The 17,202-nt window shown below is 44.8% G+C and overlaps 1 pseudogene; it reads left to right on the forward strand.

The window, feature by feature from the left end:
* The first annotated feature begins 689 nt into the window (after positions 1-689).
* The window catches only part of LOC103294510 (glutathione S-transferase Mu 1-like), an 85,061-nt pseudogene continuing 68,548 nt past the window's right edge, over positions 690-17,202 (forward strand).

A 17,202-nucleotide genomic window follows, 5' to 3' on the forward strand; every position in this document is an offset into this window, starting at 1 on the left:
ATTCTCAATATTGTTTGGATATGAAATTACAGAGTTACCTTAATTTTAAGGGAGCAGTGATTCTGCCCATTAGTAAGCTCAGCTGAAAAGCAGCTCCAGCAACCTGATGGAAAGGCGCGGGCTGCTACTCGCGTGAGCTTTCAGTATTTAAACGTGCAAGCGGGACCTGCCACCCCTCACTCCTCACTCACCCTTTCCTATTGTTTCCACTTTCCAGTTTGTCACTCTGACGGTCTTTTTTGATGTGTCGACTTGGCTGGGCTACAGCCCTCAGTTTCTCAAAGGAACACTAATCTAGGTGCTGCAGTGAAGGTGATTTGTAAATGTGATTCAAGTCCATAATCAGCTGATTTTGGGGGGAGATGATCCTAGAAAACCTGGGGGAGGGCCATCACTCCACCAGCTGAAATGCCCTCAGAGCAGCACGGAGGCTTCTCGGAAGCAACGGGCCCTGCGGACAGCAGCGCCCACCTGTGCCCACGAGTTCCAGCCCGACCGCCTGCCCCTCTGGGGTTCACACTGGCCTAGCCGGCCTCACAATCCCAAAGCCAGTCCCCTGGGACACATCTCTGACTGTGTTTCTCCTGTGGGCTCTGCTTCTCTCCTCGAACGCTGACCGCTCCAGTCCCTAAAGCCTGCTGAGCCTCGCTTCCAATCCTCCCCAGGGCCCCTGTGCCTGGACAAGGCCAATGGCCCCCCGGCCCGCCCTCTCGCCTCCTTCCCCGCCTCCAAAACCAGACAAAAGCTTCCAGAGCACCGCTCTCCTAATCGAGCAGCGTCCTTAGTAAGGGCTCCTCTGCCCCGAGCACCCTGCCAGACAGGCACCCAAGATACACAGACGAACAAAGTGTAGTCCCTGTTGTCTGCGTCTCACCATGTCCCTCCCAGCACAACCCCCGCGGAGGCCCCTCCAGGGCCGGAAGGGCCAGGCAACGCCGGCGCCGCTGATGTGAACCGGCCTCAAGGCCTCAGATCCCACCAGAACCTGAGGCACGAGCAGACCACCGCTGTCCCCTTCACGGCAGCCAACGTGGCAGACATGTCGTTGCGTGCCCTGTGATTCGCGTTTTAGAGTCAATGTTTTGCGGCAGGGAGCAAACACGGCCTATTTAGAGCAGAATGGGACTCCGAGAATAAGTTACTTACATAATTGCTGGGAGGGCTGGAGACTTGGGCCCCTGACCGTCCCGCAGGCGCAGCTCTGAGACTCGCACCGGCAAACCGGGGCGTGGAGGCCGCGGCTCCGCCACAGGCACGGGCTTCGCTGACCGAAACTTTGACCTCAGGGCCAGGAAGCTCTGACCTGCCGCCACTACCACCTGCCTCTTAGCGCCCATGAAGCTAATGGCGGGTCGAGGAGAAACGGCTACAGAAAAGCCAACATCTCCTGGACAAACGCCCGCAGAAAACGGGGTTGTCGCAGGAGGTTGCTTCCGCTTTATGGTCTGTCCGCCTTCTGCGTGTCTCGCCAGCCTCCCAAGTCTCGCCAGCCTCCCAAGTCTCGCCAGCCTCCCAAGTCTCGCCAGCCTCCCAAGTCTCGCCAGCCTCCCAAGTCTCGCCAGCCTCCCAAGTCTCGCGTGAGTGCACCTGCTTGGCATTCAGAACTCCCTCTCAAGAGATTTGGACAACAAGGCGTGTAGCTTTCCAGCTGCTTGTAATACAGAGAGTTCAGCAAAAGGTTTTTAAAAAGGGCGCTCAGGGCCATCCCACATTTCCCATCACAGCTGGTTTTTATCCAACCTGGAACATTTTCATCCATATTTTATTCATGTTAGGATGATTTACTTAATAATTGGCCCTAAGGCCCCCTAGCACTTACTGAAATGTCTAGCACATGGAGGCGTTGGAAAGAGTGAAACAATTATGATTTATTCTATATTGACACAATCACAAATTATGATTTGTCATAAGTACAAGTTTTCCAACAAATAATAGGAACTATATCCCATGTAGTGTCCACTATAATACTTGCAAGTGAAAGGCACTAATAATATTTCTTGAGTGGGTGGATGAATACAGTGCTATTAGGCAATTGGGTCTGATATGCATACCTCAAGTAGACCTGCATAATCAACATGAGTGTTTCTCTAAGATACTAAGTCATTGGACTAGAGGGTGATATTTAATTTTCCATATTATAGAAGCCCATGATATAAATATTGCCTCCACATTATCACCCTCTAGTTAATATGTTTTGTCTCCTAGGAATTATTTTTATTGGGTACCTCCTTCTAAAATTGCAGTCTAGTGAGAATTCCTTACAAATATGATATAATTTTCTGAACAAATAATACACTTCATTTTAAAAGACTAATGATAAAGGAGATTTATAAATATCATGCTCCAGATCATATATGTTTGCAGTGAGCAGAAAGGCAGATACGACCAAACTGAGAGAAGTTGAGGGGCAAAATTTGATGTTATTATGGTGTTACGGTCTAAATGTTTGTGCTTCTCCCCCACTTTCATATGTTGAAAACCTAATGCCAAATTTGATAGTCTTTGGAGGTGGGGGCTTTGGGAGGTGCTTAGGTCACGAATAGGATTAGTGTTCTTATAAAAGAGGCCCCATAGAGCTCGCAGGTTCCTCACCGATCATGCTGGCACCCTGATCTCAGACATCCAGCTTCCAGAACTGTGAGCAATAAATGTCTGTCTTTTATAAGCCACCTAGACTGAGTTGTTTTGTTATAGCAGCACAAACAAACAAAGACCTATGGCAAATATTTTTAAAAAAAAAAACTTCCAGAAAGAATAGAAAGGTGGCGTCTGCACAGATAGGATAAAATTCTACAAGAGAGAATTATTGTTAGAATGCATTTCATCCCTCTGAAATCTGTCCCTACACAGGTGGAGTACTTGTTATGCACTCTGTGCCTCTCAAGCAACTTTCAGCAAACTGAAAGGAGAATGCTGCAGGACTGGATAATTTGATTACTGTAGGCACTGTAATAGATCATATGATGAGCTGCCCACAGGAGAGCCAGCTGTTCTTCATACACACAGTACTTTAAAATGCCTCAGGTGTCTCTATGGGCTGGTGAATTGTTCCTGGAGAGGCTAGTTCACTGTGTTATTCTTCATATTAAATTAGGGTATCATGATGCTTTCAAGAAGTCTTCCAACCATTTCTTTAGAAACCCTCATTAATTAAAATCAATTTTAAAATTATATACTTCTTTGTTATTAAAGTGTAAGGTGACTCAAAATACTGATTCCCCCCCCCCCCATTATTTTAGAAAGAGAAATCTGAGGGGCCTGGCACCCACCTCCAACCTCTGTTTTTCTGCACTAGATTACTATAAACTATGGAGATCATATAGTTATGAACTATTTGAAATTTATAGTTCAATATTTAACCAAAGTTTTATTAAACTTTCTTCATTTTGACTCAAAACTGAGCTCAGTGTAGCTGAGCTCAATCTCTCAGGCTTACATAAGAAACCACCACAGAGCTTGACTGAGACTTGACCTTCTTTTCTAATAGAAGAGACGTGCATTTAAGTTGTATTGTCATCATCATTGCTTCTCTAGCTCCTGAAATAAAGACTTGAGTGGGGTGAGGGGTGGAGGGTCTGTCTGTCTGTCATACAGTGTTTACAAATGTCTAGTAGGCCCGATCATTTGACTGACCTTAGGGATAGGGCTGTTTGAGTGAGGCTTTCCCTAATATCACTTGGGCAAATTCCACATTGCTCATGGTTTCATGACAGTGTTCTTGGTGGATCCAGCTAAGCTCTTCTGACTTGGCATCCTCTACTTTTGGCCCCATCCCAATCTCTTTATATTTTTGCTTTTTACTCACAGAGAAGACCTCACCTAGGGCATCTCTGTATCTTCCTTTTAACCCTTTGCACTCGCTTACTTTTTTCTCGATTCCTTTATTCTACTCGGGATTTAATTTTTTAAATACCCCAGATTTTACAAAGCGCGGCAGTAGAATAAAAAACGGGAGTTTCTTTTCATACAAACATATTTACTTGGATTTTTTTATATTTCAAATTATTGATACATTCAAAGAGTAATTTTAATCTCGACATCCAAGTGCAAAAGGTTAAAATATGTGACTCTGTAGTTTAAAAACATTTCCTAAAGTTTTTTAAAAAATCCATTCTCAACTATATGCCACATGAATACAAGGAACCTGTATTTTTTTAAATCCTTCCCAAGCTAAAGTGGGGCTCAGCACCATAAACATTTCATAATTGCTTCCTGAGAGCATGGTCACTGAGGTGAGGACAGAATCAACCAGGGGTTACTACTATTTCCTTTGCTTGTACCACTAGAAAAGCCTGACATAACACACTGACCACTGGGAGTACTGACCCACTTCCTTTGCAGCACCTACAAAAGCAAGAAGTTCATTCCTGTATGCGCCCTGAGCTAGGCTGAAGCAATCCATGATTTTCTGGATTCCCCGGGGTTTCCAGGCAGTGGCTCATCTCCCAGTAAATCCTTGACCTCTGCAATAATGCCCACATTCTTCTGGGTACAAGTGGCCTGTTCCATGACTCAGCATGCACTGCATCCAGCTCTGCTCAGCAAATATCCCAGGGAGTTCCTGAAAGCATCAGGTAACAGAGCAAGCCCTGAGGGAGGCTAAGTCAACAGTGAAGCACTTCCATCCCACATCATATGAGCGAAGCCACCTGTTATTCTGTCATGGACCCCTTGCTGTGGATTGTCTGCATAGAAGAATGCAAGGGGTGGTGCTTGTCTTTAAACTCATCTAGTTATCTAAGGAACCATGAAGCAAAGCATGGATCCGTAGGAAAATGAAGCTGTAGATGAATAAAATTACACACACACCTGCCACTTAGTGTTTTATGCTTTCAGGGCCTGAGCTATAACAGATTCAGAAAGAGCAAAGTCCCACATTAACATTCTGCTACCTTTATATGATAAGACCAGGTTGATATAAAAATGTCTTTGCAAATTCCAGTAATAAAAAAAAAAACAGTTTTATGTTCAGATTGGCTACAGTGCATTAGAAACAAGGGAGTCATAATCCTTTACGGCCTCCTATGCCAAAGGGCTTCCGAGTGGAGAGGAGTCATGAGAAATGACCCCTGTGAGGCAGAAAACAGGTGGATTTTTGTGAGTTTGGGAATCACCTCTGTTGCTTTTTGCACGGGTTTGAGTGTTCCTGACCTAGGAGCAATATTGGGAAGTGAAACACCTTCAAACTCCTTTCAACTAAATCCTTCTCAGATGGTCTCTTAACAAGAACCAGATACCATGGCAACCCATGGCTTTTTTTATACTTGACATCTGGGAGACTCCTCTCCCTGATTCCTTTATGGGAGCAAATTCTTAGGTAAACCTGGCGAGGAATTCCTTCAACAAGTATTTATTGGCACCTATTAAGTTCTAGGTATTAGAAATATAGCACTGAACAAAACAGACCCAATCTATCCTCATGGGGTTTACATGCTACATAAGATCCAATGATTTGAGATCTTACTATGAGCCAGGTAAGTTTTAAGCACTTTACTTGTATTATCTCATTCCTTACCATAACTGTATAATGTAAATACTATAATTATCCCCATTTTGTAGGTGCAGAAACTGAGGCTCAGTGAATTGAATAACTTGCCCTTAGTTCTAGAGTCAGCCATCCCAACCACTCACTCTCTTATTGTTCAGACTAGAGGCCTGGTGCACGAACTCATGCATGGGTGGGGTCCCTCTGCCTGGCCAGCGATTGGGCTGATCAGGGCTGTCTCATGGAAGGTTGGCTGACCAGGGGGAGGGACCACGGGAAGTTGGCTGTGGGAGTGCACTGACCACCAGGGGGCAGCTCCTGTGTTGAGTGTCTACCTTCTGGTGGTCATTGTGTGCTACCGGCCAGTCATCTGGTCATAACAGTCACTTAGGCTTTTATATATATATATATGAGAGGATGGCCTTAAATAGCAGGAGGAATTATGATGGCAAGGCGAGTTGTTGGATTTGAGTTTGGAGACTTCGGTGCCAATGGTTAATGCCTAAATGCATCCCTTTAATGTAGCAGTAAGATGGACATCTTCTCATGCGTGCTGTGATGAGGCCAAGATAGAGAACAAGCTCCCTTGTTCTATGTTGATCCAGCCAAGGCTGCGCTTGTTCTGCTTATGTAACTTAGTTCCTGTGAAACTCTTTACCAGGGAATCTGATCTGTTCATCCAGTGTTCAGGAAGCCAGGCTTTTGTTCCTGAAGCCCAGGCTCACTCAAGACTCCCTCCACCAGAGAACCTGTTTATCAGGAAGAAGGAGCATGGGGGCCCGTGAACTTTTAGGTCACGCAGCTCACAGTGGAAGAGTCCCCGAGTGAACATCCCTCGGTAAACAATGTGAAGAGTCGCAGTGACAGGATGATAAAAATAGAATCCCAGAGGCAAAAACGTAGCCACCCGAGCATATATACACACACACTTACCCAATAACAACAAAAATGGCCACACACAGCAAGAGGCATAAGTTCTCAGTGAGAACAAAGGCAGCTATAAATATTCCGAGGAGCCAATAAAAAGAAGATGAAGAAGAAGGAAAAAAACCAGGAGTGGTTAGCTCTCCACTGCAATGGGCTCTATAAAAGCTTTTATTGTTAAGAGAGTTACTTTACTAAGAGCTCTGGGAAGAAAGCTGAATGAATGTGAAAAAATTGCATGCAATAACCTGAGCTGAAAGATGATTATCATCCTCTGAGTCCTGTATTTTGGTGCAAGTCAGTGCTGCTATTAGAAGATTGCCATTGTAGTTAAAGAAAAGCTTGTTTTGTGCTTTTTCTCTCCCTTCTGGGTAAACAGAAAGTCAATATAGGTTTCTTCACGGTGCTAGTCCATTTATTTGAACAATTATTTTAAAGATGTAACCCAATCTCACTGTCCTTCCAAAAGTATAACTCTTGTGAACTTCCCCAGCTGAGTTCTGCACACACAACTTGCTAGCCCAAGAACTGAGATATTTTTAGCACGTATTCTTCCCTTCCCATCTGCCTTTCACCCCCCCCCCCACCCCATTCTTTAGCCATCTGTTTGTTTTGTTGTTGGCTATTAACAAGAGAGTGGGTGATATTTAAGGGAATTGACCCATCTGCACTTCAACTATTCAAAGGCTAGCCAACTAGAATTGTACAAAAATGGAAAACTGGAATTTGGGGGAGGGGGGACATTATTCTCTTAGGCTATTAGTGCAGTTTTCCTGTATTCTCAGTTTGAAGGACCCTGCTCTGTCCTTTTTGTGTGTGGATGGAGATAGAACAACTTTCCAAAAGGTCAATGTCAGGGGGGAAAAGTGGCAATGTAGAAGATAGTATTGTTGAGCAGATGTTAATGGTTGATGCTTTTGAAATTCTATTTTATGCCGTTAATATAATCAAGGATAATACTTGACTTATTATTGCCCTGAGTTTACACTGATGGACAGTTTCCAAAGTTCCAGTTACATATGTAGGACATGTAATGATATGGTATAAACTATTTGGAAGGTCCAAATAAAATCAGGACTAAACTCATTCGATCAAATATCAGGACTATGATTTGAGTGCCTTTTAAAAACTCTCCTAAGTATGTCAAAAATATTTAGGTAATACATATGACAACTTTCTTTTTACAGATTATATAATCAGCAAATTAAATTTTCGTAAGTGGCACCTTGACTTAACCTTGGAAGTGGCAACCTGGCCTCCTCCGCTCCCCGATCTGGAACCCTCTAGGACTCCCTGTCGTTTCCAGGACTTCCCTGAGCCTGAGCAAAGGAGGGACTCTGAAGCTCAATGTTCAGTAGCTCCATGGGAAGTCCACCTTTGATTCTTTGCCTTGTGTTGCATGAACTAGGAAAATGGTAAAAATGAAGAATTCATATACACCTTCCATGTGGTTGTAAGTCTGTGGGAGGGAGAGATACTGATGAAGATTATCCATGCTGTGGATTTCTTTTTCAGACGAGCACTTAAGAGGACATGTGAGTGGAATCTGCTATAGAGTGAAGCAGACAAGACTCTTGTTTACCACAAGGGCTAAGGCCACTGGGTGAGGGACAGAGGAGGGGAGGAGAGCTGCAAGCAATTCTGACTAGATTAGTGAGATCTATTGGGAAGCAAAACTCCATTTTCCTCCTTCGTGGATCTAATCCACACATCTTGTGCAAGGGCCCTATGTAAATATTGGGAGTATCCTGGATATGTTTGGAAGGTAAGAATCAATAGCATTTACTAACAGTTTGAGTATATGGCATGAGGGAAAGAGCAGAGTCAAAGATGACTCAGACATTTTTGACCTGAGCATCTAGAAAAATACAACCTTCTTAGTTCCTATTTACTGAGAGGGGAACGCTGGGGGAGAATTGAATGGGTTGGGAGAGAGAGAGTTCGGTTTTGGACATGTTTGAGCTCCAAATGGAGACAGATATCCAGTAGGCAGTTGAACACACAAATCTGGAGTTTAGGGGGAGAGGTCAGGAAAAATGGTGGGCTAATAAATGCGTAACAACTAGCTCTCTGGGGGGAGCAGAGGGGAAAGAGGCCCAATAACGAATATTTGCCAGTTTCTTTGGTGTAAATACCTCACCGTGGCTGATTTCTAGTTACCAACGTGATGTCACTGTCATTGAATACACAGTTGAGAAGAAATGGGACCTTGTGGGACCAGGCGAACTGCCTCAGGCACATCTCTGGGAACAGACATAAATTTGAGAGTTCTCAGCATGTTAAAAATCCATGGGACTGAATGATGGCACTTAGGAAATGAGCATAGATAAGGAAAAGATATAAAAAAACTGAGCTGTAGTCAGATGTTAAGAGTTTAGAAGGTGATGAAGAATCAAAAGAGAGGAAACAAAGAAACTAAGAAAGGGTTTCAAGGAGGGAGTGGTCATCTGTCAAAAGCTACTGATGGGCCAGATGAGGAGTTAAAATAGGCCGCTGGTTTGGCTCTGTGACCGTGATAGCAGCAGCTTCGGTGGAGCGAGGGAACAAAAGCCTAAGATGCCTTATCCTCACCATCTTCTCAAAAATAGAAGGAGGCCGGGTGGCTTTGGCAGCTGAACCCTGTATTAAAATCTTTAAAATGCACCTTGGACCTTTGATTTAGAGTAGATTTCAAAACCGCGTGATGTCAGGACTGGAAAAAAAAAAAAAATCTGATAGATCTTTTGGCTCAAAGTGGCTCAAAGCCCTTGGAAGAAAGAGAGGAGCGGGCCAGTCTATGTTCAATCATTTGAAAAGGTATTTTGAAATCTATGCAAACCTCTAATCACTGTAATCGCATATTGTCTTATGTGAGTCTGTGAATAACATCAGGGCAGTTCATCCAGGTTCACTGACCAGCACCTCACTTCTTTACCACCACAGAGGCACATGTTTAGGAGGACATCTTTTTCTCAGAGTCTCAGCGGGTGTTTCTAGCTCCTGCTTGACTCTCACTGTTTCCTGTTCGTGCTCTGTGTCCAGTGTTTATAGTACAACCATGATGGGACATCTGGGATACGCAGTATTCACAGGTGAATAGCAGCATTTCCACGGAATTGCTACAGGAACAACTGCAGATGCAAAGGAAAAATCTTTGCGTTTAGCACGTACATTTTATTTTATTTTGTAAAATAAAGCTAGTGGGATGTGGCAGTTCTATTTCTTCTTGTTGTTTTTTTTAGTTAAGTCAGGAAGAACTCTATGTTTGGGGACTGCTGGGGAGATCTTGAGCATCCCCGAGGCTGAGCCCTGTGGCCCAGCAAGAACAGCAGGGAGGTGGAGGCCCGCCCTCTGCCATCGCAATGAGCTGGTGAAGGGCAGTGTCCATTGGGTCAGCTGGGCGTGCTGGGTATCCCCATCCTTTGTCCCCCAGAGCACATATGTTGACCTCTGCCCTCAGGAACTATGAGCAGTGGAAGTAGGTATGAGAAAAACAGTAGAGTAGAAACAAAGTCTCCTCCTTTACCTTCTCTCTGTGCCAGACCCAGGAGCATGGGTGATAATGCATCTATCTTTTGGGAGAGAGTTCAGGCTTAAATATACCGTTATTTTAGGATAAGTGCTCCTTTCTTTAGAGAATAGGATGCCCAGGGCAGTGGCTTACACAGCACTTGAGGAGCCTGTCCTAAAGGGATATTCCTGGCCATGTCCCCAGAGGTTTTCACACCAGTGGGTCAGTTTCCCCGCCTCCCTGGTAGGACCCTGACATAAGGACACATCTCCAAGTAAATTATGAACACATTGCCTTAGAGAGGAGAATAGCTCTAAAAGTCACTGTCTCTTTAATTGGATGAGTATCAACCCCCTGGTTTCATAAGCAGGCTCCTTCCTTGCTTGGTGTGTGTGAGTGTGTGTTTCTGGGGAGAGGTGTCAGAGAAGGAACGAGAAGAGGGAAAAGAGAATCTGAATCTAGACTCAGTCCCAAAGTGAGAAGGGGAAATGAGCGCTGCCCACTTGGACGGCCCTGGTGAGGCGACCCAGCATCCCAACAGTTGAGATGGGATTTCAGAGATAAGCAGCTTCCCCGAGGTTTATGCTGATTGATATGCTTTATTGTGCTCCAAAGATTAGAGAAATAAGAGAAATACAGCTTGATAATTAGCAAATAGTCAGGAACCTTGAAAATATATGACAGAGAAGTAGATTTATTAAAGCAATCGAGACATGCCTATATTTTAGAGTTCAGTGTTTCGTCAGCAGAATATAAAATAAAGAAAAAAATCCAAGATTTATTTTCACATTTCACGTGTTTGGTTGAAATGAGAATACTTCATAACCAAGCAGCTTCTGTGTCTCCTGGCTGTGGGAAAGTGTTTGCTGAAATAGCTATGGGATACCAGAACACATTTCATTTCTCCCCCCCTTAATATTCCAGGCTCCAAGCCAACACAAAAAGACATGGCAATGTACTGAAGCAAGGGATTCAGGTGAGCAACAATCCCAGGTAAAACATAAGAATAGATTTATTTTCTAATTTTTCTAACTTAGTTTTTCTTTGAACTTTTTTCTCCAACCCTCATTAGATAATCTAGAACCCTCTGCTTCCTCCTTTTCTTTATGAGAGGGGGGAATGTACTAATTTATACTCAGGTGTGAATGACTGCCAATGTCTAATTTCTGACAAGAGTTCACTCTTGGACAGAGTTCAGGACAATTTGAATCAAGTGGAAAAAGAAGATAAGCATGAAATTAAAAATCATTGACCTGGTGGGGGAAATATTTTCTTAGGCCCTAGCATCACCCCCTCTCTTCTTTCTTCAGTGAAGCAGTTTATTTCAGCTCTCTGCTCACTCACTGACTCTCTCATTCAACTCATTCACAAAACACCACTCTGCCAAGAAGAGATACTCTGAACTCTTTCTAGCACACGGGTTTTCTTTGCCATGTCTTTAAGGAAAATGAGAGTTACACAAAATGAAACGAAGACTTAGACAGTCAGAAAAGAATTATGACCAAGAAACAAAAACTTGAATGGAGTTGCTCAATAACACTGAGTGGGAAAACTTCATACAAACCTGGAGCCCTCATTAGGCAGGAAGGCAGAGGCTCCCTCGAGTTGGACTATACAGGTCATTGTGGAAGGGCCACAGAATATTTTGTTCATAAAGAGACCTTATTGGGTTTGGTTGCTGTAAGCCTGTTGGCTTCTAATTACGGTGTTTAGAAGACAATGGAGACAGCTTAAAATAATAAGAATGCTGCTAAAACTATAAGATTGCTGCGGTGTTACAAAGAGAAGTGTTGGCTCTCTGTGTATAGTATACATTTAACCTGTCAGCAAACACAGAGCGTTTTACAGGTAAAATGTAAAAGGATGCATTTAGGAGCCATCACACGAATGATGAGGTTTTACGTTTTGCTTTCCAAACGAGCTGCTTAAGTTATAATACTGGTGTAATATAAATTAGAGTTTCTCCTTTTGAAACCACTTGCAATTTGCTGCTGTTAGGCCTCAGGTCATTATGATGCAAAGTTAAAGGTTCCCGGGACAGAATGTGATTCAGGCCTGCATTCTTGTTGCCATGTCCAATTCAGCTGAAAATGAGAATTATTGTGAGAGCATTTCCTGGTCTTTGACCCTTCGTGTGAGCTTTTTAAAGCAGGGTTTATGCAGAACACTAACCTCATTCTCAGACATTCAGTCCCTACTAATATTAGCTGTGTTAAAAGTCTTAAGTAAATTGAAAACTGTTTAAAAATACCTCACTCCAAGTTTAAAAACAATGGGCACTTACCTTCCAATTTTCTTCCTTAATATACAAAAAGATTTGCCTGTGAAATGGATGATATGTCAGTGTTTAAAAGGGTCTCTTGCTTTTCTCTCTCTGCCACAAATGTAGTCAGGCAACACAAAAGACAGTAGTTTTAAAATCTGCAGCTATAACTGACTGGGGTCAGATAACAACAATAATAGGAAACTAATATATAACATGTAAGTATGATTTCTAGGCCAAGCTTTGTTGCAAGGTCTTCAAAATAAATGAATATACTTAATCTTGATAATAACCCTACTATAAGGATCCTCATTTTGTAGATGAGGAAACTGAGGAACAGAGAGGTCGAGTAACTTGCCCAAGGGCACAAGGCCAGTGACTGGCAGAGGGAAGATGTGAACTCAAGAAATCTGGGTTCTGCACTTTTAACCCCTGCCTTTCAGGATGGTAGATGATCTGAGAGGGCCATACCTGGACTCCTGGGGGTTTATATGGCACAGAAAAAAAACACTTCTATATATAGGTTTTTGGAAAGCCACCCTCCCAAAATATATACAAATGAAAAATTCAGGAAAGAAACAAGAAGTCTAAGCCTTTTCTTTTTTTTTTAATCCTCACTCGATATGTTTATTGGTTTGAGAGAAAGAGGGAGGGAGGGAGGGAGAGGAGAGAGAGAGAGAGAGAGACAGACAGAGACAGACAGACAGACAGACAGACATCGATTGGTTGCCTCCTGTACGCTCCCAGATGAGGAATCAAACCTACAACCTAGGTATGTGCCCTGACTGGGAATCAAGCCCACAACCTTTTGCTGTACAGGATAATGCTCCAACCAACTGAGCCCCCTGGCCAGGGCACCTTTTCTTTTCTTTCTATTAAAGGTCATTTAGAGTTCAATGAGATTTGATAAAATACCACACATATGTACACTGTGCTTGCTCCAGGTCAGAGTAGGATATTTTCCCAGACCATAATACTGCCTTGGGGCCCAGGAGAGACCACAGGACCAGCTGTGAGTGCCTTCGCTGGCTGGTCTACCTCAGTGACAAGGGGGACAACAATGAGGGGCCATACGGCCACAGACAACTGCCTCTGCTCTTTCCACACGTTTCCAACCTGCGTGCACTTTCTGGGGAAACACCTTTTGCAGGAAGACATGCGTGGATTGAAACCATCAGGAGGAGGCAGGTGGATCTGGAACTCTGTGTTCCAGCGTTTTGTCAACAGCATATAAAGAACAGAAAAAAGGAAAACATTAAGGCTGCAAAACAAAACCCAGTAGCTACAAATCTTTGGCTCCCCAAACACCTGTCCTGAGGCTGCTCAAAAAAGCTAATTGGTATGAGCCATGCTTGCCAATCAGTCCAGAGGATTTGCAGGGCGCGTGGAAATCCCCTGCGGCCTCAGAGCACGGAGGCAAAGAATAGATCCCCAGAGGCTTTTCATTTCTGTGTGTAAAAAAACATGTCCACCTCCAGCCACTACTGGACTAACCCCAATGACGGTGGGTCCCTGGGGATACCCGGGGGCATTGTGAAGGTGGTGGAGAGACCCAAGAACATTGTAACAGTTGTACAGAATGACTGGGTGTCCCAACTGCCCCATGCTTTTACAGTTAATTAGCCTGAGAGACTCTTGCCCTCTGCAAGCCAAGGATTGGGGCACTGGCTCTGATGAACTTCTGCTGTAAGAGAAGAATGAGGGGTCTAGAACAGAGGGTCAGTGACGCATCGCCAGAGCACCAGACACATTCCTTGTCCCCATGTCCTTCTGGGCTGCTCTGCAGAGAAACAAAAAACGAGGGCAAGGAGGTCTCAAGGGGCCAAAGTACTAATATCCCAGGGGGCCTGTGTGTTTCCTGCCCCGTCTCTCATTGCTGTTGTAAAGAAAGCATTGCAGACCGGAGGTGGTGGGGCTGGGAAAAGCAAGTTTGGGGGAGGGGCAAAGACAAACAACTAAGGAAATAGAAAGGAATGGGGGAAGGTGGGGCAATAAAGAGTTGTAGTCTCAGGGGAAACTTTCCTAGGATGGCCATGTAGGAACACCTTTACAACTCTCACTAATGCGCCCGTAAGAGGCTTGGACCAGGAGTCAGGAATTGGGTTTCTGCCTCGGGTCCAGCCCTTCCCTGAAAGTCTCCACTTTTCCGAGCTCCCGTTTGTGGAGAACGCAGCGATGACTGGCAGCAGCGCTGGGAAATGATGACGTATTTTGTGAAAATATAAGTGCCTGAGGTCGGATTCTGGGAAACGGACTGGGAGTTTACCAACAGGACGTTTGCCAAATCTCTCGGGATCCATACCTTTGGGGATGTGAGGAGCACAGGGTTGTGCGGAGGGAGGAGTGGAACTGCCACCCAGGTGCAGGAAAGGCCGCGGTCAGCCCCACCTGAGCCGGGGGCCTGGGGTGGCCCTTCAGTTGCCCCACTCTGAGGCAAGGGGCCCAGCCTGGGAGGGGAGAGGAGGGAGCAGGTGTCTGGGGAAGATAAAGGCTGGTGAGATGAGGTTGATGAGCTTAAACCTAATCCCAAACCCTTGACCTTTAGGGGCACAGGCAACCCTAACCCCAACACTTCCCATGCTCGGAGGTCCCTTCCTTCTACCAAAATTCAACTCCAACATGGCTCCCCCGCTTCTGTTGCCAGGCCACCAGCACTCCCCCTCTGCGACGGGACTGTGCAGAACATGAAATGAGAAACCTGAGATGAGAAATGAGGAAAATAATAAAACTCTTCTGGAGACACGGCCAGAGAGCTCCAGGTTCTGGTGGCGGCAGTGTGCTCTCCGGGACCCTACTGCCATGCAGCAGAGCGTCCTGAGAAACAGGACGAGTCCTACGTGACTAACCCGATCCCCTCGTCGCCACAGCTGGCTCTTTCCATTGACAGCAAATGGACATTTGAAAACTGCCCGCTGCCGGCTCTCCAGCATCTTCATTTCTGATGGGGCCTGGTAATCTGTGACAAATGAACTTCAATTGCTTTTTCTGCGAGTGCTAAAAAGTTACCTTTACATCACTGAAGGGCCCTGGCAAAGCACGAGTCAAGGACCGGTAGGTCAGTGGGGCTGAAATAGCGGCTGTGAAATGAACACTTGATACTGTATATAAATTGAATGATCAGCTGGGTGATTTTAGAACTACCTGGGTGGAATTTATGTGTCTTCTGGATGAGATGATGGCTCTAGGCCCCTGGGAGTACCTCTGACACACAGGACAGTAATCAGTGCAAGGTAGGAGGAGAGCTGGGCGGGAAGAGGAGGGTGAGTGGCTTGACCTTGGCCTTGTTCTTTTCCACCCCTCTCTGCTGACTCCTCCTAAGCATGAATGCTGACACTGGCAGAGCAGCTCAGGAGATGGCTCAGCGTTTGCTGTCTGTGATGGCCAAGTGCTTCTTGACACCAGGTTCCTGGTAGATTGGGAGACTCTGAGAGTGAGCTTATGAATTCACAGCTACTTCTTGGAAAAGCAAATCATTACAGATTATAATGTTAAAATTTTCTAACATTCATATACTCAACTTTGATTTTTTAATTTACATCCTGGGGTTTCAGAGCGAGAGAGACAGATAGTGAACAGACATGGAGAAACATGCAGAGTGGGAGAGTCAGAGAATGTGAGATGGAGACACACCTTCAGAAGAGTGGAGAGAGATGGAGGAGAGAAGGAGAGAGATGGAGGAGAGAAGGAGATGGAGGAGAGGAGGGAGGGAGACAGAATAAAGAGGAAACAGCAGAGAGACAAAGAAGGACTTAGTGAAGGTGTACTTTGTGCTGTTATTCAAATGGCAACTTTCGTGTTAAAACACTCATGACTTCTTTAATTTCCCAGTTATCTTTTCTAATCAGCATTAGCTTGTCTCTTGGTGAGTGTAGCATAATTCTTTTCTTGGTTTCCAAGTTATATTCACCACTTATGACAGCAATCACAACTGGAATTCCATTAAGATGGACAAGTTACGTTTAAGGTAGCATTAGGAAAAACGAAAAGGGAAAAGAAGAAAGGACAGAGCACCCAGGAAGCCAGGAGGACTCCAACATCAGTGTTCACAGCTTGGCGATGGCCTGGAGGTGACTAATCTGACTTCTCCCGGGATGTTTAGATGTTCTTAACATTAGCATTCAAACATACCCAGAGAACACCGCTTCCCTGGTAACATCCTAGAGGATCATGAGTAGAAATGGGGGAAATGCAAATTAGGGAGGGGGTTGAAGACCCCACCTTAGTCTATGAAGCTTCAAAGTTGTTTCCAGAGCAAGGATGGGAACACACTTTTATTGAGCATCTTCCATTTTCTGCACTGGTCCTCTATGCTTCCTGTCCATTGTGTCACCTCAAGTCCCCACATCACCTCTGTGGGCCTGGTGCCTAGCTCAGTGGTCGGCAAACTGCGGCTCGCGAGCCACATGTGGCTCTTTGGCCCCTTGAGTGTGGCTCTTCCACAAAATACCACGTGCGGGCGCGCACATACAGAACGATTGAAACTTCGTGGCCCATGTGCAGAAGTCGGTTTTCGGCTCTCAAAAGAAATTTCAATCGTTGTACTGTTGATATTTGGCTCTGTTGACTAATGAGTTTGCCGACCACTGGCCTAGCTAATTGAAGAAGGCGAGGGCTCACGGATGCCCTCCCTGATCTGCTGCCAGTCTCTGCCCTACAATGCAGCATGAGCTCCATGCTCGTTTATCAGGTAATTTAACAGGTAGAATGTAGGAACAAAACATACATAACCTTTAGTTCAGACTCGGATAGTGCATTCCATGCATCAGAGAAGAAATTATTGAAGCATATTAATAAGTTGCTAATTTCCAAGTACAGGTAAGAGACAAAAAGATAATTGTGCTCCAAAGGGGTCTGCTCTATTTTGGTAGATGGAGATTCTCGGAATGTCTCAGTAGGCTAACCAGAAATGCTCAACTTCAAAACAGCTTCAGACTCGTGGGGAACATTTGCGCTGCCCCAAATTGGCACATGCAAACTGGCATTTGCTGGCATAAAGCTGGTACTCATAAAGCTCATAATTACTTGATTTGCATGAACTAA

The sequence above is a fragment of the Eptesicus fuscus genome, chromosome 14 (assembly GCF_027574615.1).
Source record: "Eptesicus fuscus isolate TK198812 chromosome 14, DD_ASM_mEF_20220401, whole genome shotgun sequence".
NCBI classification, from domain to species: domain Eukaryota; kingdom Metazoa; phylum Chordata; class Mammalia; order Chiroptera; family Vespertilionidae; genus Eptesicus; species Eptesicus fuscus.